Here is a 24,656-nt window from a genome sequence, read left to right on the forward strand (position 1 = left end):
ATAATTTCTTAATGAAAATAATAACTTTGATATAAGTATAAATATTAATAATATTATACAATATGGGATATTTTTAGGAACTCTAAAAATTCTACTTACTTTTTGGTATCAGTTTAGCTGTATAGATAATAATCTTCTATACTACGACCTGTATAAATATTTCATTAGAAATGCACTAGTTGTGTTTGTTATCCATAACTAATTTATATATCTAAGTTGACGATGTGCGTATTGTCTATTTCAGATTTTTTGGTGATAACTATTTATTGCGAACTTGCTGAATTCGGTGCTATATCCCTGATACATTTATCTGACATGATTGTGAGAATTTGATCAAATTTCGAGTGCCTTTCTTCTGCACTCAAAGTAGCTCCTTTGCTACCCCAGAGGAACTTCTGATGAAACTCAGTCCTGGGAAAAATGAAAAGGTAAGTTGTATAAAATCTTTACATTATTAATTTATGCAGTTAAAAACTGCATGTGCAGCTAGAAGCTTTATTAGGTTTTGTTATAATTTATCGTTTATCTTACCTGAAAGCGTCACAAGAGATGTCTTCTTCGGCGATTTCTTGTAGGACGCTGTTAGCAATTCGCCTAAAAGTGGCAACACTAGGCGCAAAAGATCTTGCAGCCTGCATGTGCTGAATTAAGGTGGTTAATCCAAATCTGTAGAATTTTGTTCCCAACTAGCTAAGCAGCTATTCGCAAAACCAGTACTATTAATCGCAACTGAAAAATAGTAAAATGTCTATTCTCTATATTCTATAAATCATTGAAAATTAAATAAATTATAGATATCAATTTCTAGTTAAATTCAATTGGGTTTAATTTTTACCTTGAAAATCATCGAGATCGCGTTCCATCAACAGTGCGATAGGCAGTACATGAGGTATTGTCGTATTGGGAGCCTGAGGATTATGGCCTTCATTCATTGCTTTTAATGTAGGCCTCAATTTAGCTTCAAATTGAAAGGCACTGTCCGTATGTCTTTGTCTCAGAATATGCCATGATTTTTCTAATTTTTGAATCTAGAAAAATAATAAAAACTATCATTAATTAAAGCCAATATCGGATAAAAAAATATGGTATATTTCTTGATAGTTTTATTATGTTCAGATGTTTAGTATGCATCTAAAATTCTACAATAAAAAAATTTAACTTTAGAAATTCTTAATTATTGTTACAAGCTTTAATAAGTACCTGTGGCAAAGATAATCCAAGCATAATTCCACAAAAACCATAGAGATTTCCAAGTGCGGTTTTCGTATCAATGGCAATTTGAATCCATTTATGTAAAATCGCAGCACGTTCGAGATCTGAAGCACACGTTAATATTGTAACTGCCACCATCAACTTTAAGCATTCCGTCCTAAAATTGAACAATAAAACATTTATATCTTCAAATTATTAATCACGTTATTAAGCTGTACTTCCTATTTACCTTTCTATCAAATCTAATCTAAACTGATGTCCATGAGGTAGACAAATTAACTCTAACCCAGACTGAAGTCTCAAAGCGTCCAGGTCTGATTTATTTTTTACTTTATTTTCTGAATTTTCTTCAGCTTTTTCTATACATACATTCTCTTTGTTATCTTCTTGTACTCCTAACATAAAATCTATATCCACTTTAGTCAAATAATTGGCTATTATTCTAGATCCCGTCTCCACTAGCATATCTAGTACACTACGTAAGGCATTCACATCCAGAGGTTTATTTTCCGTTGCTGGTAATAATAGGGTATGGAAACTTTCGACATCAAATCTAAATAGATAGTGAAAATATTTCAAATTTCAATATTTATTATTGAAAAATGCATATAACAATAGTAAAATTATTGCTTCTGTTACCTGCTATCACAGCGTAATTCAGGTGTAGGTGATTTTGCTAATCTTTCTTCTGCTGCTGCAGCGTCAAATTCAACAAAATTTTTGAGAGTTGTACTTGACGCCGAACTTACTATATAATGTGGATTTTTTATAATAACTCCGCTGTGTCTGTGATTTGGATCTAAAGCAGAATCGCCAGTAGCTGAACTTTGTGCAGAATCTCCACTGCCATTTCCTGAATCAGATCCAGATGCCTAGAAAAATCGATTAAAATTTTAAATTATTTTATGGACAAACGCTTGAAATCTGATGACTTGTAAATATATGTTTACCTGGTAATTTGATGCTCTAGGCGGTAAGGATGAAGTTGGCATCCTGCATGGTTTTGGAGGGGCTTCTCCATAAATCTCATCGCATTCATCCGGCACTTCAAATTTTCTTCTATCGAGTCTCGGAGATCTTGAAGCTCGAGATCTTGGTAAGGAATGTGTATTAAAGGATTCGCCTCCTAAAAGATTGAAATTTGAATAAAATAATTTCATAAAAAATTGATTGCACATTTTACTGTAATCAATATTTTTCAAATATACATAAAAAATATATTAAAAAAGTATGTTATTCCTTACCGGTAGCTCGAATGATTCCATCCGCAGAATTTGCCTTCTCATGGTCTCTTTGTTTCTTCATGGGCAACCTTGGAGGTTGACCACAATGCCTGTTAGTATACGGATTCACCCCTGGTAAAGGGCCCATAACACCTGTGTATTGTGTACTATAATGTGACAAAGGTTGCGTCCTGTTGCAGGGAAATTGAATCCTTGCTCCCGAGGCGGACGTGATGTGTGTTCCTGATCCGACATAGTAAGTAATGAGATCAGGAACTGTGTCGTAAGCATCATCTTCGAATCGATATTGAAGTCGTTCGTAGACTGTTTCTGGTTGTAGGAGTACCTTAAAATTGAAATAATTTAATTACAATAATAGATGAACGTAAGCATATCGGCAAGTCCTACACACTATTATTTTTACCTTATTAATAACGAAATGCAAAGGCGTGCCCTTCGATTTACAACTCAGCACATAGTCCCCTGGCTGAGATGAACAATCTCTGACCAGGAAATCGCCATCGTTGACCAGAAGTCGTTCTGCTCGAGCTCTGGGTATTGGTCCATGGTACCAGCCATGTGATCTTAGGTCTCTGGCGTCGAGTGATAGCTCCTGTTCCAGGGCAATTCGCAATTCTCTAGGACTTGATTGAGTCTTCTCAACAGGGGTATCCTGATAAAAATATCAAAAAATATGGATAATAGAGTAGAACCTTGATTATCCGGACCTCAGTTATACGGATTCGCGATTATCCGAACTAACAACCGCGATCAATTTCAATGTATGTACATACCTACAAATCGAATTTTTACACGATTAATGCTGCAGTCCAGATTAGTATATGTATGTAATGTAATCGAAGAAAATATGTAATACATAAGGATGTGTTAATTTCTTAATAAAGATTGATTTTGGTTGACATCTATGTAAGTAATTGTTATTTTTAATAAATACCCAACATTATTCATCATACTATCGATTATCCGGATTTTTGATCATCCCAATGCCCATTGACAACAATTAGTCCGGTTAATCGAGATCCTATTGTATGTTATAAAAGTAACGACTAATTAGTCAAATCCTTATTAATTTAAAATAAAATTGTTAAATAATATGCTTGTATTGATTTTTAACGATGATTAATACAAACACATACAAATAATTGCATTGCGACATTAGATTAGAAAGTTCATGAATTACCGCAGCAACTTTAACACCTCGACATGTAATTAAAAGTTGACATTGATTTGCTATTTATATATATCAAACTGTTTGGAAGTATATTTCATGTATATGAATTCAACGTTTAGTATTATTCCTAATAATTATTAGGAATTATAAATATCCAAATGAAACTTACCATAATAAGATTGCATAAACTCTTGGTTTGTTTGGTGTCGCAGTTTGGAGTAATTTCAGAACTGAAAATTAAATAAAAAACCACATTATTTAAGAAGTAAAACTTCTCAATATCTAAAAATCACATCATTCAGATAACTATTATTATTCATACAAAAATAGGTAAGAAATGTCAAATACCAATTTTTATCTGTTTCTCAGTCTATTTTTATGGTTTTGAAATTGATTTTTATGTATTCATAAAATCACATCTAATTTAATTTAATTCTATAAGCTTACAATAATTTTGAAGCAAAATTCGAAATCAAGTATAGTAAAATGCATTGATTACAAAGCGATCTGGTCTAAGTTGGCGCCAACTAGCATTAGATGCAGAAATTTTCCCTAAACTACACCTCATAAAACTAAGTACTACTGCTTAAGACTCGTCAATACAGCATCATTGTTGGGTTCAGTGCAGATTATCTTATTCGGCCAGTTAGTAGAGTCTCCACAATAAGGAGACCTACAAGTCTATTTTCTTAAGTCACTTGTTGTGGAGAATTCAGGAAATGACATAATGAATACTTTATAACCCGGAATAAACAAGATTTTCAGTAGACAGAGTCGGAACAAAGCCTACCCACTAGGAAACAGCCAAAGCTGTTTTTTCGCATAAATTTTATTAGAGATTTTAAACGATTTAGCACTTACCTTTGAATTCCAACTCTAGTTTGATCACCTACGAATACCTACACCTATACGAGGTGAGCGAACTTCAAATGAAAATAGAAAAAATAAAGAAAATGAGTTTGAAAATGAGACATAATATATGAGAAAGAGACAGGTTTTCCAGAAAAATCCTCAGTTTATCATTTAGTATACAGTTTCAAATAAGTTTTCCATTCTTTGAAAATCTTTATCAAATTATTTATTGGACGTATATTTATCGACTGATCATTTGTGGTAGTATTATAAAGGATAGCCGAAATCCAATATACAAAGTATAAATAGTTTCCTCATTACTTAGTGAAAGTAATGAAGAGGAGGCAAATAGATAGTCACTGATGACATATTTTGTTTTTAATTCAGATTTTTTTTTTTTATTAACTGTTATTTACAACTGTCCAGTATAGGACATTCAGTAAATTTAATGGATTTACAATAGACCGCCGAAAAGGTACATTGTATACTACTTTGACCTGTTGGAAAAAAAAACTCAGTAGTTGTTTTTTCGATATAAAATTTACAATATTTACTTATTAAATAATTTCTTATAAATAATGATTAAGTTATTTCCATTTTTTTCTCAGGAGAGTTCAGATTGATGAATATTTTATTTGGGCAGTAGATATATTCTCATTAAATATGAATCAAGGCAAAAAATCATTTACGCCTATATCAGTATCATAATAACAACAGTTTCATCGTCTGATATTAATTATTACTACACAAATCAAATAATAATAATGAATACAACAACAACAATTATAACAATATAAAAATAATGAATGTAACAATTCAACTAATAATAAAGTATCTGGCAATCCTATTATAATAATCTAACCGTAATTATATCCTTTGTATTTACTAAAAGTAAAATTTAATATTATTATGACTTGCTGTAGTAAATAATATACTGAATATGATTATGATTAGGTTTTTAATTTATATATTTTTTTCAAATATTAAAATTAATAATATAAAGGAACATAAACGCGTGCAATAGTGTTAATAAATATATTTTTTATGTTTATATATATATATATATATATATATATATATATGCATATATATTTATATAATTAGTAGTTATTTTGCAACAGGTTACACTTACATTTATCTATTTTTTATCTAATCCTTCGAAAAACTATAGCACTATTTTCGAACACATTTTTTTCATATAGATGTATTATAAAACTCACATATCAAATATTGAACACGTTACTATTTATATGCAAAACCACTATAAAACTTACAAAACATTGAGCAATTAGTGTACAAATCACAATATAAAAAGATACATTTTATTTTCCTATAGGCCTTGTTTGTTTTGGTGTGAAAGATTCATAACGCCCACTGTAAAGGAACGCTCATGAATAAAAACTAGGCACCGAGGCTTTTTAGCAAAATTACTACATTGTAAAAACTATCAGTAAAAATATTATTAACAAAGTAGTTACAAACAGTTGTGCATATTAGTGTTGCACAAAATCAACTATTATTTCCACCTAGTAGTAAAGCTGAAACGCACCCCCACCCTTCACAACCCCTGTTATACTACAATGGAAAGATTCTGAAACTTACATTAATATAACGAGTCTCTGTAAAAGACAAAGGTATTAATAAATATAATGCTATTTATATTCGTGTTAAATAAATGTATGCTAATAATGCAAATAATATTTTTTTTGACAATCAGAAATACTGAAATATATTTATGTTTAGATTTTTTTATTAAAGATAGAATAATCTATATTTTTGCAGATTTTCAATCAACAAGATTGTATTATCATTGCTCAATTGTAAAAGTAATTATAAATATAAATATCGTGTCTTGCACATTTCTTTACAAGCTATAATTAATACAGTTCAATTTTTAATTCCAAAAAATAAATTATTTTTATTACTTATTTCATAATTTAAAAATTAGTATTGTAAAATATTATTCTTTTGCAGATTTTAACAAACAAATATATTACCAAAACGCCCAATTATATTCTTTACTTTAATCGTATATTAATATATCAAACATATAATTATGAATTTTTATATTTATCAATTTTTAGTGAAAATTATCGAGACTGTATGTTATTTTTGATAAATAATTTTGAAAAAATGAATGACTAAGAGTAATTCATCTGATAAAAGATATGATCAATATTATTATATTCTATTGAATTGTTGTGTTTATAAAAAGTGTAACAATCGTGACAAATATTGTGTAAAAATAATATTTTCAAAAAGCTAATGCTTTTTCTAAAGACCTAAATATATTTGTTAATTTTTTACCTTATCACATTATCATTAAATATTTGAATAACAATTTAGAGTTTTTTATTGGCCTCGCTTATTTAGAGTATTCAGCCTCCTTTAATAATTCATTTTTTATATTCAAGATTCGAAAAGATAGTGTAATCTTTTATTTATATCCTATTCTATCCATTTTTTGCCTTGCACAACTGATTTCTTCATAATTCTTTTTTTTTCTAAATATGACCTTCTCGAATTCGAATTTTGGTTTTCTTCTTACTTTTAATTTTTTATTCAAATTCTATTCAACCAATCAAATTCTATTTAATTTTAAATTAACTATATTTTTCAAAATTCTAATTATAAGTCAATGACAGGATTTAGAAATCTTAGAAGATGCCCGCCACAAAATTAAGACTTAGAAAGGCATGTTTCGTAAAAAAAAACTCTAAATAGAATTAAACAATATAATATTATTTATGATATTATGAAAATAGCGTCGTCAAATTTTTTTCTAATTACTATATTTGTTACAACTGCTAAATAATTAACATCTAGTAACAGTAATGACCAATTTTATAACAGTAATGAAAAATTCAATAAAAAGAGCACAAAATAAAGGATAGAATTTTCAATAAAATGATATCCGTAGTATGTTGATTTAATATAAAATAAAAGCAAATAATAATAATAAAATTAATAAGTAAAATAAGTAAAATTTCTGAATAATAAAAATAATACTAGAAAAACAATAAAGTAGACAATAGACAATAAAAAATAAAGTGAAAAGTAACAAAATAACAATATTAGAAATAATAAGATAATAATATAATAAATGCGTCGTCAAATTAGTATAATTTGAGTCATAGTATAAGAAAAATTTTAACTATATTTTTTCCGTAAAAAAATGTGAAATCAAAATGTGAATCCCACAGTTTGATCGCGTCTCGCCCCGGGAGTGATATTGATTCGCGCTCCCACCTAGTCTCGCGGGGTAGTACGCTCACGGCGCCCATTCACCGGCCGCCTAGACCCGTTCGCACACACTACGCGATATTGCGCCCTCGCGGCTATTACACCCATGCGCGGGCCAAATGCATTGTGAAATGCATTTCGGTTCACCCTACCTTAGGGGCGCAAAGAATAGAGTAGTAGAACTGAAGATGGTTTGTTGACCTCGGATTATTTTTTTAAATTAGTTGAATTATTGAATGGATTTTACAAATGTTATAATTTCTTAATAGCTAATTCGTATTTGATGATAGTCACAACTAAAATTTATTTTAACTTTTTTATTTATTTATGACAATCATTAGTTTATTAGGGTAGAGCAGGGCTTAAAGATCCGCGGGGAAAAAGGTCCACCAGCGACATCTCAAAAACCAAGAGAGTTAAGAATTTTTTACCAGCAATATTTGAAAGTAAAAGGAAAATGGCTTGAGCTTACACCTCTATCTGATAAAAAAGAATCGACTTAACCTTGACCTTTGATGGAAAAAGTGTAAGAAATAAAAAATTGCAAATAAATACCTAAATAAAGTTTTAAAAAAACTATTTCATGAGAGATAAATTAAACTAGTGAAGCGCATGGCATCGTGCCTTGAGGCCAATTGCTGGAACTTCCCGTACCAAAAATTATTTTTGAAACAAAATTACTTTGAAAAAAAAAAGATTTTTGAGAAACTATACATTTTTGAAAAAAAAAATTATTTATATTATATATATTAAAAATGTTTTCTTTATTTTGAAATATTTTGGTGTAAGTATAAGTTCTAAACTTTTTTAACTGCATAGAGATGAAATATCGAAGCGCCTAATTTAATCAGTTGTTCACCTTGTCAATACAAGTAAAATGTTTTTTGAATTATTAAAATCGGACACTCCGTTCTCCTAAAATTGAGTTACCGTTTGTGGCACTTTTTGCCCCGTATCTTCGAACCGGCTAGACCTGCCTATGATGTAAAAATTAGAATGTAAATAAATAAAAATGTTGTAGGTGGCTAAATGCTCAGAGTAAGCGAGGCCAAATAAAAATTTCAAAAAAATATATATATTTTGCATTGGTCATTGGTTATTATTATTTCATATATTATTTTGTAAAATCTCTTTAAAATTATATATAAGACATTGGACTTGTTTGCCACCTGACCACTTTATACCGCCTATGGAGTAAAAAGGACCAGGTCCATAAGTAAGTTTTAATAACATAGATTTTTATATTAAATCAAGGAAACTATTCATTTAAATTATTTAATTATTAAGATAAGTTTTTTGTTTTATACAAAATAGAGTACGTTTATTTGTACTTGCGGATTAACATTATTGATAACTATTTAAATATCATAATAATAATATTTACAATTTAAATACAATTCAAGTAATAACTCTTATCGAACGCAGTGCCTGTTATATGAATAAAATTCACGACAATAAAACTTTATTAATTATTATCAATAAATAAATATGTCTATATAACTAAGACTCTTTAATATGTTTTGCTACCTTGATAGTCTGTCTCTTTTGATTTGTTACAAAAATAAACATTCGATCGATTTGGACTAACTATTACACATGCGATATAAATACACGTAGTATTTGAAATTAGTTTCAGATAATGTGAATAATAAATAACCTTTTAATAGATTGTTCCAAATTAATCAATAACGAGAATAATATTTAAAATATATATGTCAGATAATAAGGATAAGAGGCGTTTGTTTTATCCAAAAGAGTTTTTTTATAAATTTATTACAAATAAATTGAGATTATTAAATGAAACTTAATTACATGTTAAAACTAGAAGTTTTCATAACTTATTCCTTTCCAGTACAATGACCAATAATTTTCCAAATTTTCAAAATTCAAATCATTACAAATGACAAAATATATTTATATGAAGGATCTATGATGACAAAATATATTTATATGGAGCATCAGGCCCGGATTTAGAAATTTGGCGCCCTGGGGCACTGACAAAAATGCCACCTCATCTCTGAAATTTTACTTAAATACTTTTTATTTATAATTTTTCTAAAATTGCAGAATATTTAGTACGCATTACATACTATAAATAATAGTGCTTGGCATCGAGACTTAAGGCAAATTGCTGGAAAATTCCGTACCAAAAATTAAAATTCAAAAAAATAATAACTTTGAAAAAATTTCATTTTTGAAAAAAAAACTTTTTTGAAAATTTTGAGATTTTTTATTTTGAAACATTTTGGAAATTTGGAACTTTTTGTAAAAGCAATCGCGCTGCTTTTACCATTAATAATTTTAAATAATAAATTTTAATAATAGGTTATTTGAACCCAAATTTTGCATTACAATCATATTATGTTTTGTTAATTATATTTCTTGAAATAAAAAATGTTATTAAAAAAGAATAGTTAATTATATTGTATAGAATTTTTTTCTCACTATCTCCCCGACTGCTCCTACTTTAAATCCAGCACTGTGGAGCATTATAGTTTTTCTACAACGATGCAAAAATCCTCTACCACTTTTACCCTAAAAATATATTCCCGTCTCGTCATAGCCTAGATTTAAATCCAGAACAATCATTACTATTCATGCCATTGATGTTCTAATAATGAAAACATGTCGCAAAACATGGCCTATCAGTCCCAGACGTCAGACATCAACCCTCAGCCCTTGTTGAAGTGCCAAATATTCTATCAACCCTTATTTATACATACGAATACATAGATACAAATTCAATTCGATTCAATAACTCCCCTTACATAGAAAACGGCACGTTTAACAAATTATTTCATTTGATTTCATACAATTATTGGTTACTGAATTAAGGTATTGGATCAAAAAAATCTTATGGACTGAGATAAATGTCTCAGATTTGGTAGCAATAACTTATTTACATCAAAAATATGATTTTAAATATTGTTATTTCATATTTATAAAGTTTAAAATAATAAAGAAATACATATTAAAGAAAAAACTTACCGCACATTTTTCTTCGATCCATCATCTAGCGCTACACTGTGCCTCATGTGCATATGTTTTTTGTAATTGTTGTTTCCTGAAAAGACAATGATAATTTTTTTATTTAATATAATGTAAGGATTAATAAAATTAATTAATATAATAAATTTAATTTTTTAATAATATCGAATATTTTTAACAGTATGGTTTAATTCTAAATGAAAGTAGTACAGGTGGACGTGGATGGACACCTGCGAATTTTACGTGTATATAGATTTACACAAATCATTTATTTTCATATAATAGATTATATTATAACATAAATTACTGTCAATATCTAGTGCAATAACTATTACTATGAAGTACTTAACGTTTTTACAAAACTATTAATATTTTCACTAGTCGGACTCGATTCGATCATTAATATAAAAATAAAGATTTCACTATTTTTTTATTATGTATCATGTCACATTAACAACAAAATATTAACCCCTAATAATGTGTTAAATTTTCATTGAAAATTCTGAATCATTTTTACAATATACGAGATGTTTGCCAGATTTAAATTTAACACCACATCCTTTCCTATATTACACGGAAACACAAAATTAATATTCTCAAATATAAATAACACACACTGAGTAAATTTTTTATGTATTTGCATGGAACCCAGATATGTCTCGAATGATAAATAATATTTTAATAAATAATCAAATATAAATTTATATTAAATATATTAATTTTTTCTCTTGCCTATACAAGAAGTCATCAACCAAACCGCCTTGCTCGGCATCTTAAGCACTTTTATTTTCATAAATCACTGGCAAAAATTTTCAAACCACACTGCCGATCGACCATTTATCGATTGACTCATAAGTCTGAAGAATGAATAAACTGTGACAAGGATTCTAGAGTTATTGTACGACCTAGGATTATGTTTAGAATGAAACTAATAAGTCCGATTTTAATTATTATCAAGTCGCTAAACATTTAATGCACTGATGCTTAAAGAAGTAAGGCGCGTTCAGAACTGATTGTTGCCAAACAATTGCAAACAGTAACAATTTTGTTATAATAATGATAATAATAATAATATATTTTTATAATATAATAACGATAATTGAATTTGTAAAAATTGATTACTGAGTCAGTCAGTAATAAAATATATATTTAACAACAAGTAATAAGTAACTAGACTATTACTTCTAATTTTTGTACATATTGTATTCAGAAAAAATAGTGTTTTTCACATTGATATTCTTACACCGTATAACTATATCAAAAAGTTGAACTAATTTTACTTGGATTCTTCTGATTTTTAGACAAACTGTTTGGTTTTACTTTTAATAACAATGACTAAAACCTTGTGTTAAACAGCCAAAAATCCAAGACTATCCTATAATTATGTAGGTCCAAATGAAATGTCTGAATTGTCGAATAACTTCTTAAGGGTATTTAATCTAATTTAACTTTTTTAAAGGTAAAAAATGATATGATTAAGAAAAAGTGACGTGGCAAAATGGCATATTTAATATAAGTAAATATAACATAAAATCATTTTAATTTTAATTTTAATACAAATTTAATAATTATTTGTGGCGGGAATAGCTCACTCAGTAGCGTTCTCGACTCACACGCTGGAGGAATTCGGTTCGAATCTCCAGCAATACCAGAATTAAAATAAAAAATATTAAACTAGATTAAGAATTATTAATTTGTGTAATATAAGAAAAAAATATATTAGAAGTAAGAAGAAAAAAAGAAGTTTAGTTTAGAAGATGAAAAGAACATATTGAGGAACAAGAAGAAGAATGAAAGTCAGTAGAAAGTAACTTGAATGGAAGATTAGGATATAAGAAGAGATAGTTATATATATGATGAATATATAAGAAATATATATGTAAAAGTTGTATAGAATTTGATAAAAAATAATATATAAATAATGTAGGTGGCTAAAAAATGCTGTAAAGCGGAGTCCATAAAAAATTTAATAATAATAATTATTTAAATCCTTTCCGAAATCTGGTAAAAAATTGTTTGAAAAAAAAATATATGTTGTATAGATTTTAGTGACCAAATATTAAACAAATTGGGTATTTCTAGATAAAAATTAAGGAATAGTTATCTGGCTATATATGTTTGTGAGTTAATTAATACCTCAAAAAAATCCAAAATTATTTTTTGGCATATGGATATATATATATATATATATATATATATAATATGATTCATTTGCCTAATGTGAACGCTCTCCACATATTTTTTGATGCATTGTAGTTCACAAAAATAGCTTATGATGTGCGTCAAAGGAATTACAAACATGTGGCCAAAACATGCTACAGAATTTTATTATTGTTTATACTTATTTATTTCCACATGCATTCGTAAGCTGACTGTCCAAAAATGTTTATAAAACATTCTTAGGTGCATCACCGGTGCCGAAAATAAACCGGAACCTATATTTCAAATACCAATAGGTAGTTTTGAGATTTTTTGTAGTAAAATTTGAACTACTTCTCTTTATTCTTCTTCATCTATAAAGTTGCATGGGGCAATATTAATTGTGTAATAATTCAGGATAAAAATTTCAGGATCAGGATAAAATATTTTATGCCATCTTATTCATTTTTTTTTCATTTTACAATAGGGCAAAATAACAATCAAATTAATTTATATGTTTGCTTTAATGTTGCATATGTAAATATTCCCATAATATTTGATATAAAAATAATAATTCGTCAAACATGCATAAATTCCCTGAAAATTCGGTGATTCATTTGTGCTCAAGATGTATAAATATCCTCTTATTTATTATGTGTATATATATATATAAATATATATATATATATATATATATATATATATATATATACACATATTTATACATACGTACTTTCATTAAAACATATCAATATTTTGATTCTTAATGTGCAAATATGTAAATTAATTGCATTCCTAAATCCTGATTGTTTATGAAAATGTTTTATTGATTTTCTCATTTTATGGAAATGATTTTTAAATCTTTGTAATGACTAAATACGTTAACAAAGACATTAATAATTCAATTGTAAAAATAAATTCGGCGTCTTTTAGATACAAAAGGAAATAATTTATGCTTATCTAACATTAAAAGTTTTAAAATATTATGTAGTAAATATGTGATACAGAAAAGCTCTGAGTTTTTCTTGAAGCTCTTGCAAGGGAACAATTATGGTTTGGAAATGGGTTCAGCATTTCAAATATACTTTAATATTTTTAAATATTTTCCTTAAAACATATCAGTATTTTAATTCTTAATGTGTAAATGTGTAAATTGATTGCATTCCTGAATTCTGATTGCTTATGAAAATGCTTTATTGAGTTTTCTCATGTTATGAAAATGAATTTTAAATATTTGTAATGACTAAATACGTTAACAAAGACATTAATAATTCAATTGTAAAAATAAATTCGGCGTCTTCTAGATACAAAAGAAAATAATTTATGCTTATCTAACATTAAAAGTTTTAAAATGTTATGTAGTAAATATGTGACACAGAAAAGCTCTGAGTTTTTCTTGAAGCTCTTGCAAGGGAACAATTATGGTTTGGAAATGGGTTCAGCATTTCATATATACTTTAATATTTTTAAATATTTTCATTAAAACATATCAGTATTTTAATTCTTAATGTGTAAATGTGTAAATTGATTGCATTACTAAATTCTGATTGCTTATGAAAATGCTTTATTGAGTTTTCTCATGTTATGAAAATGATTTTTAAATATTTGTAATGACTAAATACGTTAACAAAGACGTTAATAATTCAATTGTAAAAATAAATTCGGCGTCTTCTAGATACAAAAGGAAATGAATTATACTTATATAACATTAAAGGCTCTATAATCACATGTGATACAGAAAAGCTCTGAGTTTTCTTCAAATGATTTAATGTTTTTCTTGAAGTTCTTGCAAGGGAACAATTATGGGTTAGAAATGAGTTCAACATTTCATATATACATTAATATTTAACTTCCCGTAGGGTAAGTTATAGTAATCACAAAAAAATCGAAAATGAAAATTTTTATATATCTTTACATTTCAGAGATTTCTGAATGTGTGTGTGTGCGTGTGTGTATGTGTGTTCGGATACAAATTTTCGTCGGCGATTTCGGAAACACGGATGAAGCGATTTGAATAATTCAAAAAACATTCGATTCGCATTGATAAGGAAAAGCGCTGATTAGTTTTTGGCGAAGACAGGTCTAGCCGTACCGAAGATGTGGGGCAAAAAGTGCCAAAAACGGTAACTCAGTTTTTAAGAGAACGGAGCGTCCGATTTGAATAATTCAAAATACATTTTACTTGTATTAACAAGATGAAGAACTGATCAAATTTTCATAAAGGCAGGTCTAGCCGTTTCAGAGATTGTCGTAAAAAAGTAAAAAAAAATGCTATCTGGCAGTTAAAATGATCATTAGACATATGCACATCAAATTATCAGATATTTTATAGAGATTTTAACAATAAGTATAAATTTTGTTTACATTCCTATGGGTTCCGTACCAATGCTTATCCGTTAGACGGCGGCGCGCTTCGATATTTCGTCTCTATGCAGTTAAAGCAGTACCATTACTTTGAAAAAAAGTTCAGAATTTCCAAAATATTTCAAAATACACTTTTCTTCAAAAAGTCTTTTTTTTTAAAAAAAAGGAAATTTTTGTCAAAAATTTATAGTTTGTCAAAAATCTAACTTTTCAGGGTAATTTTTTTTCAAAAATGTTAATCTTTTAAAAAAAAATAGTTTTTGGTACGGGAAGTTCCTGCAATTTGCACCCCACTAGTTTTTAAGTATTTAAGACTAAAACATACCTCGTTCCAATTTCGTTTTAAGTATAACCAGACTGCTAGCCATAGCTGCTCTATGGGCCGAATTTTTAATTCCCAATTCAGTAAGATCGGCTTCCGAGTGATTAAGTAAATCTTCAACGCCTTTGACATCATCAAATACCTTATCGTATTGCATCAATCCGAGGGCATCCAACCATTCCCTGATATCCTTGTGAGGGACGACGGCCTGGGTTAAGTCGGGCGATCCGGTGCCCGGCGGATCGCCTTCGACCGGAGGCCCTGTATCTGTTGCGCATATTAAGACAGGCTCTTCCGCCGATGTTACCGGAACAGGAGGAAGTTTGCGCTTTGCCAGATGTTTGGAAGAGAAACGATGCGACCATGATAGACCTGGAAATAATTAAATTTATTTGTTATTGAGATATTATAATAAATATAATATTACGCAGTGGCGAGCATAGCTCACTTAATAGCGTGTTCGAATCACACGACAGGGATCTTTGGATCGAATCCTGTCATTGACTTAGAATTTATGAAAAAAATATGTGTAGTTAATTTGAAATGAAACTAGTGGGGTGCATGGCATTGTGCATTAAGGCAAATTGCTGGAACTTCCCGTACCGTAATTGAAAATCTTGGTACGAAACCCAAAAAAAATTACCCAAAATGTGTACAAATTATGAAATGAAATTATTTTGATGTGCATAAGTCCAACAAACATTTTTGACCGCCAAATGACATTTTTTTAACTTATTTTTATTGAGAGCCCATAATTGCTGCACCTGTCTTTCCAAAAATTTAATCAGTTCTTCATCTTGTCAATATATGTAAAATGTTTTTTGATTTATTAAAATCGGACGCTTCATTCTCTTAAAAACTGAGTTACCCTTTTTGGCACTTTTTGCCCCGTATCTTCAGAACGGCTAGACCTGCCTTTGCGAAAAACTAATCAGCACGTCTCCTTATCAATACGAATCGAATGTTTTTGAATTATTCAAATTGGTTGATCCGTATTCCCGAAATCGTCGACAAAAATTGTATCCGCGCACACATACACATACATCCATTTTTTCTAAGGTATACCAAAATGTTCAGAAACCTTTGAAACGTAAAGATAAAATATATAAAAATTTTCATTTTCAATTTTTTGCGATTACTATGACTTGCCCTTCGGGAAGTTAATAAAAATTGTATTTGTTAAGTAGAATTTGAATAAAAATTAAGAAAAATAGGAATAACATAATTCGAATAGCCGAATTGTATTAGGAGTAAGAAGAAAAAATATTAGAACTTGCTGAGATTAAAAGAAGAATGAAGAAAATAATGGAATAAAGATAGAAGTTGAATAGAATTAGAAATTTAAAAAAGAGCAAAAATTGAAGAAAATAAGAAGAAAAATTAAGAAGAATATAGAATAGGATATATACACGTATATATATATATATATATATATATATTAGGTTGTCAAATATCTCCTTTCCGCTTTTATATATATATATGTATATATATATATATATATATATATATATATATATAAGCGGAAGGGAGATATTTGACAACCTAATATATATAGATTGAATATGATATAAATTTCTATTCTTTATAAAAAAAAATCTTGTAGGTGGCTAAATGCTCTGAGTAAGCGAGGCCAAATAAAAGTAAAATAATAATAATAATAATATTATTACGTAAACGAGCCCTACATGATATTCTCGTTGTATGAAAGTGCAAATGCAGCAACTAGATGCGTATATTTAATTTATAATTATAATGCGTATATTTAATATCAAAAGGCTATTATCAGATAAGTGTTAAGATCAATTTATAATTATCAAGATAAGAACAATGGAAATAGGTAAATGAATAATTGCCTATCACAAGTCTTTCAAAATAATTCTCATTAGGTCAGTGTAGTATTACAGCTAATAAAATTTTGCATTAATACGAAACTATCTAAATTAGTAATAAAAAATAATAATAATAATAATACATATTTAATTTATAATTTGAAAGAAATATCAAAAGACTATTATCAGATAAGTATTGAAGTTCAATTTATAATTGTCAAGATAAGAACAATGGAAATAGGTAAATGAATAATTGCCTATCACAATCTTTCAAAACAATTCTCATTAGGTCAGTCTAGTAAAATATGATTCATTAAATTTGAATTACTTTACTTACATAATCAACATATCATAATAGATATATTTTTCAGTATATTTTATAATAGTAATGATTATTTGTTACAGCTAATAAAAGTTTCTAATCAGTAATCATAATACATACTTAATAATATAATTATATAAGAACTCCTCGCATTATATTTTCATCTCGCCAACAATTAATTAAAATACAATATAATATTTTTATTTTTGAATCAATATATAATTTTTGATTCTGCTTATAAAAATCAATATTCAAGCTCATCATATATTATATTTGCGTTTTTTAAAAGCAACGAGTTACTTAAATTGTTACTTTTTCAATAAATTCCAATCATAGTATTTGAAAACAATTCTCCAAAAATTTATAAATGTTTCAGTTCGCTAAATATTGCATATAATACATATCAAAATATGAAAAAAATTATCCAAAATTGCAGATTTAAATGAAATAAAACTCACCCCATTTATTGCGAACCCTTTTAATCATTTTATTTATTCTTTTTAATTTTTTGGTAGTTTTAATACACAATAATTAACATATTGGCAGATAATGTAACTTCAAACAAAAAATTTCCAAATAAATCATTTTATTCACTAAAGAATGCAAATATCAGTGGTAATGGCATATTCCGAGAACTGGGCAGTCTCAAAAACAGTTGTTAAAAAAAACAACTCCCTACTTCTTATTGAAATTAAATATTGCCGAATTAATTTTTCGATATTCCGCAAATAACAGTTAAAAAATCTTAATGATCAATGTATTTATTAAAATCTTGGTAACAAACTGCCACGTTCGTAAAACGATTGCAGATATCATATGTTGTATCATATGATAAGGTATATTTTTGCAACAAATGGCTGTACTTCAAAATATCAAAATTCTGCATATAATAGTACATGGGAATTCTTCAAATTACGGATCATATACGTATTATGATTCATGTTTACAAGATATATCTTGAAAATTAAAGATGCTTTAAAAACTATACAAATGATAAAATTGGTTAATGATAAATATGATATTGATTGGATATTTTTTATCAATCTTAAAAGAAGAGATAATAGTAGAATTTTTAGGATATTTTTCTTCATATTTTGATAGTTTGTAAAATAGAGATAATAAATTTACCCAAGATAATAAAAATTCATCTTATTTTGTAAGCTACTGTTATAACAATTAAAATGTAGGAATGAATAGATTAATAAAATAATAAATCGAAAATAATAACCAAAATGCTAATAACAAAACATTTATATAATTAAGTCTGATTATAATTAGTTTTTTAGTATTTTCTAATTCATTCAATTCAATTAAAAAAAATATGTATTTCAATATATAAAATGTATTACTTTGATTGACTTCTAGACAATTCAAAATATACAATGGTAAAGAAAATAAAGTTTTTTTGCTTAATATGTATAGTAATTCATTCACTTTTAGTAATATTATATATAAAATAAACAAAAATTAGGGATTTTTTTCGAAAAAAGAAACGAAACAGATAAAATCTGTGTTTTTGTACTTCACTGGTTGCTAAATAAATATTTGATAAATACTTAGGTAAAGATAAGATTAGAAATAATTTATAGTACCTACGTATGCCTAATATTGCTATCTATATATTGATTTTTCTCCAGACACTGTGATTTAGAAATTTGTTTGTACTAATTGGCAAATTCAGACAATATTTCACAATTAAAATTAAGTTATGTAAATTTAAGCATATGATATCAAAAATAACAAATTTAGTATCAAGCAAGTTTAGAAGAATACAATATATAATATACTCTATTGTTTACCATAGACAAATAATAAGACTGTTGAATACTGGTACCCTTTGGATTTTTAGTATTTATAATGTTTTTTTCGAAATCGTAGGGCAAGTATATATATATATATATATATATATATATATATATATATATATATATATATATATATATAAAATTGATTAAGATTGTAGTTTTCATATTTTTTAAATACATTTAAAAAATTAGACATTTTTAAAGCATAAGTTTTGAATAAAATTTTTTGAACAATCACCATATATGTACTAATATGTAAAATGAAAATAAAGAAAAGAATAAGTAAGTCTTAAATTATCTTATTATATGATCTCCATTCTATTCCATTGATTGTAAAATCATCTAAATTCTGAATATAATATTTAATCTAAATATGCTATCTAAAAGCCAGGCGAAAATATTCTCTCTACAATCCGAATCAATATATTCAAGTGATGTCTTTTAAAAAAACTTAACAACAATTTTGTTACTTGATTAAATAAACATTGTTTTTCTTTTCATATCTAATTTTGGCGATGGGGAATAGAAATAATTTTAATAAATATTTTTCAAGATAATCAAAGAACTAGATTCAAAAAAGGAAGATCCAAATTGAATTTATTAAAATATATACCATAAATATATTTCATAACAATTAGTTTATTTAAAATATTTTTACTTTGCAACGTACTTGCAATATCTTGTGCAAGTATAAACTTACCTTTCAAGGTAATTCCTATTCTTTTTCTAGACAACGGTATTTTCTTTTAAATGGTATCATGTAACTATATTTTTACAATATTACAATATTATTATCGCGATGAACTATTGTAAGCTATTTTTTATTTATTTAAATTTTGATTTTGAATCTTATTAATTGGGAATGTTGGAAATTTACCGAGCGATATATCTCATGGTCTTATAGAACTTACTGAAATATTACGGCCTTACGACAAGGAGTTTAATTTTAAAAATTCATCAAAGTTTGAGAAAATGATTAGTTTCTTTGACGTTTGAAAAAATTAAAATTAGGCGATTTACTTGGTATAACGATAGAGTACTTGGTCTTAATGAACATACTAAACCATTAAAGTCCTACCGAAACTGGTTCAATTACAAAAGTTATTGATACTTTTAAAAATTTGCTTTTAGAAAATGCTCCGAGTTAACGTGTTCATTCGTTTTCAATAAATGTGTAATAAATTCACTCGGAATACTTTTAATCACTCATAAATTAATTTAATTTTTATTGATTAAGTCGATTATTCACACCTATCGGAAAGTTTATGTAAATTGCCTCAAGACAAAATACCAATACCAACTAGTCTATAATTTAATCTCATATAGCTATAATTTTATATACCTATTTATTATATAGTATTAAATAAAGAAAACACAGTCGTATGGTTAAAAAGAGGCAGATCATCTTAATTCAAAATTGTTTAAACAAAATCATTAATAAGCCTCCACTTAATACAAATATTTCACAGTTTATAGTTATGCAATCGTATCCAAATAGTTCTTGATCTTGATATATGACCGCTAATAAATAAATTATAATGTCGTTTGATCGCGGAGTTGTTTACAAAATTTATAATAAAAATCAATTGGAACAATTACTTAACGACTTCGGCAATTGAAAATATTGATTTGACTTGGACTATTTGAGGACGAAATACAAATACCGATATGATCAATGAATACAATGAATTATGTATGAATGGTAATTGAAATCGTTTGATGTTGAATTAATTCATTCATGATTTTAATATTGAAATATTTTATATATCAAATTTATTTCATTAGTTGATCTATAATATTCACTTCATTAATAAATTATAAATAAACCACAAATAATTAATTAATTTGAAATCAATAAAAACTATTAATATTACTAGTTAAATGCATATAACTTATTTTAATTTTTATCCAATGACCTTATTTATAAATTCACTATTGGTATTATTTTACAGTGCATTTCCTGTTCGTTTTATTACAATAACCTTTTTAGCTACAAGTAGAGAATTCCTTCAGAATATGAGTAATAATACTCATGTTTCAGAATCTATGTGTTCAGAATCATTCTTATCGCAAAAAGTTATAAGAAGTAATTCATTCTGCGAATCAAAGGAACTCGATACCGCGAATTTATATTGCGTTGTATAACATAATGTTATATAATCCTTGTAAAACAGAAAGGATTGTAATAATTGTGAAAATTTCAGAAGTAAACCGATGAACGATAAAAACTCTATGAAGGTTGTCTAGATTTTTCATAAAAATACTTTTTTTTGAACAGCCAATTGAACTCATTATCTATATGAGCTTTAGTGATAAATTTTCTCCTTAAATAATTTTCACTTATACTGATGATATATTTTCAGTTTAAAAGAGGAAGATACTTTGAATTACGGATGTACTTAACGAATTTATTTGATAACATATTTTGATCTATATTTTCAAAGGATAGTTTTTCTCTATTACCTAGATTCAACATGAAAAAGATAGGATAGGAGGTTACGGTAATTTTCTTTGTAATTTAAGATTGTAATAATTATGAAAATTTCAGAAGTAAACCGTTGAAGCTTGTCTAGATCTTTCATAAAAAAACTTTTTGATTGAACAGCAATATGAACACAGTAAGATATTCTGTTCATATTGCTAGTTTAATCTATATGAGCTTTTATGATAAATCTACTTCTTAACAAAAGCAACCACCTAGCGCTTGGCATATTTATATTTTATATATTTCTGTTAAAGAAATTTCTCTTATACTGATGATATATTTTCAATTTAAAAGAGAAAAATTCTTTGCTTTACGTATTTACTTAACGAATTTATTTGGCAATATATTTTGATAGTTAGCTATGTTTTCAAAGTTTAGGGCCAAGGTTTTTACAAAGAGCAATGGCAATCCTTATTGCCTAGATTCAACATGAATAAGATAGGATAGGAGGTTACGTTAATTTTCTTGGAAATTACCGTAATTCTTTACCGTAAAAGCCACCGCATGTTTTGCTCTCAAAACATGTGGTGGCTTTTATACATGCCTCGGTACTAGCAAAGTACAGAAGTCGTGGCAGAAATTACATAATTCTACTTACATTATTGTTCAATAAAACTATCATTTTTCTGTTTACATCATACGAAAAAAATTTATATAAAAAATGCATAGTGCTGACAAGTTAGTTGTATAAATGTTAGTGCCAATCTCTAGTGCTGTGTACACTTCTCTATATGTAACCAACCAACGTAATATCCACTGATGATGACATTAAATTGAATGTCGAAACGTTTGGAAATAAAGATTATTTTATAAATCTTTGGCTTTTCTTTGTTTGATGTATCGCCCTCAAGAACTCACTCATATATTTCAACATCAAAATTAACTACTAAATCATATATATATATATATATATATATATATATATATATAAATCAATTTAGAGGTGCAATAAAAAACTCACTTTGTCTACGCCTGTTTTTTAATTTGCTTGGAGATCCTCCCATGTTCCGCCAGACAAAAGAGATTTGTTCACACCATTATAAATACACCAACGATATATTACTATGCCACAAATAATTATTGCACGAAAGCATTTTAAATCGACCACACACTTAATTTAATAACACGGTATTAAATCAGATGAATAATTTAATGAGTTATTAAACTTTTATGAGTCAGATACAAAAAATAAACTTCCACTCGTTTAAATCAAATTTCTCGCTCTAAATTATTTTCACAGTAAATTTTAGTATATGAAAATTTGGCAGCACTTGTCATCAATTTATAAAGTTTTGTATAGGTTTCTGTTGATAAATATTCGTCACCTGAAACAAATAAACAAAATATTATTGAGTATCTATATCTATCTACAGTTTGTATTTTAACTGGTATAAATGCATAATAAAATTCTATGATATGATCATGTGTAACACAGTTTGCCTATTGACCTAATTTGTATTATATGTACTTAATTACTATTAATCATAGTTATTTATCTCTTATTCATAAATATATCAACATATGTGCAATCTATTTTTGTATTTGGATTATGATAGAAATATTTATTTTTCCTATTTTTTCTTTGAATTCATGTTATAAAAAATGTCGTGATTACTTCAAATAACAAATAAATATTTGCAGAATTTATTATAATTTTTCACAAAATCGTTTGTAAAATATTTGAGGTAATAGTTAACATTAAAACGATAATGGATTTTCACTCGAATTAACTGTGCTATAGTATCATATTAAAAAATTCATTCATTTTAATTGTTTGAAGTCTTTTTTTATAAAACACCTTCTTATTACTGACCATCTTCTTCAAGCGTTAGTAATTCAATAAATATCTTTAAGATTTGATGCTAAATAATTATTTCAGAACAAAATTAGACTTAAAATTATTTCAATATTAATTACATTATTTTTGAATGACAAAATTGCACAAAGTATATAATTATTTAAGAAACTTTTTTATTTAAAAAAATAGCAAAATTGAAGAAGTAATTTAAATTCAGTACTCATGGTTACTAAGTTTAAACTAATCATCAAAATGTTTAATGTATAGCCTTTGGAGATATAATACATAAGAATATACAAATACAATACTATTATATATGTTATACATATAATATATATATATATATATATATATATATATATATATATCATTTCGTATTGAATTTCAATATTCTAGGCCACATATTGAAAGAAATATAATAGAAAGTATACATATTGACACCAACATTATGTTCTCGCTAATTGATTCTTCGCACGTAATAAAATCTTGATTTATTGAAAAATGACGCACTTCTTTTGGAATTTTTTCTACGAAAATTTTTTGTTCGATTATTCATGAAACAATAAAAATTCCACTTACTTATATGATCTATTTCTTACAATAGATGGTAGAGTTAAAGACCTCAGAATAGGTAAATGTGAAACAGGTGTTTTTGTTCACATTTTCAGTGGAAAGGTAAAATTTGATAATAAGTTGTGGCTATGAACACTACTTTTATAAGCATATTATAAGTTCTTTTTGAACAGCATAATTCTTATAAAATACATAATAATGCTCCTCACTGCTCTCTATATTGAAAATAGTAATTACGCGTCGACCTTATTATTGCGACCTTTATTATAGCGATGGTAAGTGGTTTTTTTTAACACAAACCTATCTAGA

At 27.1% G+C, this 24,656-nt stretch overlaps 1 pseudogene; it reads right to left on the reverse strand.

Annotated features, from left to right (window-relative positions):
• Positions 1-153: 153 nt before the first annotated feature.
• Positions 154-23,034, reverse strand: LOC113372445 (annotated as a pseudogene).
• Between the last annotated feature and the right edge of the window lie 1,622 nt (positions 23,035-24,656).

Source organism: Ctenocephalides felis, unplaced genomic scaffold, assembly GCF_003426905.1.
Source record: "Ctenocephalides felis isolate EL2017-DRISC unplaced genomic scaffold, ASM342690v1 CF-g0.4_SCAFFOLD_01604, whole genome shotgun sequence".
NCBI lineage: Eukaryota > Metazoa > Arthropoda > Insecta > Siphonaptera > Pulicidae > Ctenocephalides > Ctenocephalides felis.